The sequence below is a fragment of the Rattus rattus genome, chromosome 10 (genome assembly GCF_011064425.1).
Source record: "Rattus rattus isolate New Zealand chromosome 10, Rrattus_CSIRO_v1, whole genome shotgun sequence".
Lineage (NCBI taxonomy): Eukaryota > Metazoa > Chordata > Mammalia > Rodentia > Muridae > Rattus > Rattus rattus.
Window position 1 is genome coordinate 15,202,967 of NC_046163.1, and position 2,887 is coordinate 15,205,853.

General features: G+C 39.8%; 1 non-coding gene across 1 annotated transcript; it reads right to left on the reverse strand.

Annotated features, from left to right (window-relative positions):
- Positions 1–1,893: 1,893 nt before the first annotated feature.
- LOC116911896 lies at positions 1,894–1,957 on the reverse strand. Its single transcript, XR_004389404.1, has one exon. It is a non-coding gene; the product is annotated as a U7 small nuclear RNA (small nuclear RNA).
- Between the last annotated feature and the right edge of the window lie 930 nt (positions 1,958–2,887).

The window sequence follows — 2,887 nt, forward strand, 5'->3', positions numbered from 1 at the left end:
CACTGTGACTGTCCTACACCAATATTATTACACTGATTTCAACAGGTAAAACAATTTCATTAATGTTTTGTCTTTACAAGTTGAATGAATGTGGTATCCATATTTATATATGTTCTTACTTATTGCAATTAAAATCACTAGAAAATTTTTATTATTTGTATTTCAAATTATAATTTCATCATTTCCCCTTCTCTTTCTTCCCTCCAATTCTCCCATTCACTTCTCCTTGTTCTCTTTTAAATTTATGGCCCCTTTTTTGTTAATTATAGTTGCATGCATATATGTATATGAATAGACATATATTGCTAAATAGAAACTGCTCAGTGTGTATTATGTTGTGGATATTTTCAGAGCTGACCATTTGGATTAAATAACCAATTGTTGGGCTCCCCCCACCCCACAGAACCTAATGCTGCTTGTATTATAATGTTAATTTTGGTTCCCCCAAACTGTCTGTACATAAAACATTGAGAGGCCCTGCCCCTAGTTGGTTCTGATTGGTAAACAAAGAAGCTGGCAGCCAATGGTTGGGAAGGACAGACAGACAGAGGTGGGACTTTAAGATTGCCAGACTTGTGACAGAGAAAAAGGAGGCCGAGGAGGACGTCTGCCATGTATGGAGAAGGAGAAGATGAGAGACAGCATTCCTGAGAAGACAGAAGAGTACAGGTCAGAGAGGCATGGTTACTGTGTGAAGGAGCTGGGAGAGCACAGCCCAGTAGGACAGCCCTTGGGGTCCAGACCTGCCTAGATAGAATACAGAGTTTAGTAAGTAATCACTTGGAAATCATTGGTGGGAAGTGGATTAACCACATGGACGTGGCCCAGCTACCGTACTGATTAAGGCCTATCAAAATATAAAGGTGGCGTGTGCGTGTCTTCCATTCAGGAATGTAAACATTGTTATGGGTAGCAATAATGCACCACCAGAATTTATTAATTAATTAACTCTATACCTATTTCTTCCCCTCTCTGCATTCTTTAGTTACATATAATTCTCTTGTAGGGTTAAAGCCTCCTGATCTTTCCCCATCCAGTCTGGGATGTCTATCAGTACTGTCTAGCTCATATCTGGGAAACCATGTTGTTCTTGATGGGTTTAGCTTCTGATTTAACAGAAGGCACTATCTTACAACAATCTATGTCATCCACTGGCTTTCATAATGTCTTCTGCTATGCTTTCTGAGCTTTAGGTACAGGACTGTTTTGTAGATGAACCCATTGAGTCTGGGCTTTACTACTCTGAATTATAATTGATTGTGGTTTTTTTTTAAATAGTCTTTGTTGTAAAGGGAAGTTTCCTTCGTGAAAGGTGAAGACTACACTTACTTGTGGTTTTAAATGAAAATGGTTATAGTGTCTGTTAGGTTATGCTGGTTTAATGAAATTGTTGGGTTTTGTTTTTGTTTGTTTTTGTGTTTGCTTTTGTTTGTTTTTGCCAAGGACTGGCCTCAGCATGGAGAGGGATTCTGAGGAAGGGGTGTTTGAAAGTGGCAAAGCAAATGAGTTAAAGTCAAACCATGGGTTCAAGTTGACAGGCTGTGTTCTGCTTGAGATAGATTCCCTAGACAGCTCTCTGTAGATGGCTCTTGGTTCTGTAGTCTGCTTGAGGCAGCTTTCTGTTGAGACATCTCTCTCTGCTTGAGATAGCTCTCTCTTGCTAGAAAAAACAATTATAAAAACTCTCAATAGCTTACGGATTTTCCGACCAAAGTCAGAAAACCTGGTATAAAAATAAAACAAAACAAAACAAACTAACAAAATATCTCTTGAATTTTCTAGAAAACAAAACAAAACAAAACTCTAAAAGAATGTTCAACTTCGGAAGTAGCTCTCTCTGAGTGGCTGCTAGGAAAAATCCTAAAAGGGCTGTGTTAGCTCTCCAAGCAACTCTTGTGATTTCTGACCAAGGTCAGAAATCCTGTTAGAAAAGAATTCTAAAAGAGCTATAAAATTTCTATAAATAAATAAATAAATAAATAAATAAATAAAATAAAATTTATGTTTATGTTCCACGGATTTTCCAGTCAAGATCAGAAATATTGTTAAGAAAAATCTAAAACAGCAGTGTTCACTCCCCAGAGATTGGCAGACAGCTCAGTCCTTACTAAAAGAAAATTCCAAAAAATATTAAAAAAAAAACCCTGATATCAGGGAATAGAGAGGCAAAGATTAAAACAGACACAGAAGGAACACCCATTCAGAGCCTGCCCCACATGTGGCCCATACATATACAGCCATCCAATTAGACAAGATGGATGAATCAAAGAAGTGCAGGCTGACAGGAGCCGGATGTAGATTTCTCCTGAGAGACACAGCCAGAATACAGCAAATACAGAGGCGAATGCCAGCAGCAAACCACTGAACTGAGAATAGGACCCCCGTTGAAGGAATCAGAGAAAGAACTGGAAGAGCTTGAAGGGGCTCGAGACCCCTTATGAACAACAATGCCAAGCAACCAGAGCTTCCAGGGACTAAGCCACTACCTAAAGACTATACATGGACTGACCCTGGACTCTGACCTCATAGGAAGCAATGAATATCCTAGTAAGATCACCAGTGGAAGGGGAAGCCCTGGGTCCTGCTAAGACTGAACCCCCAGTGAACGTGATTGTTGGGGGGAGGGGCGGCAATGGGGGGAGGATGGGGAGGGGAACACCCATAAAGAAGGGGAGGGGGAGGGGTTAGGGGGATGTTTGCCTGGAAACCGGGAAAGGGAATAACACTCGAAATGTAAATAAGAAATACTCAAGTTAATAAAAACAAACAAACAAACAAACAAACAAAACCTGATATCACTCATCACATATAGACCATACATATCAATCACTCAATTATTGTGGGTACCTCTCGACTCTCCCAACAATCAAGACCTTAGCCTTGAGAT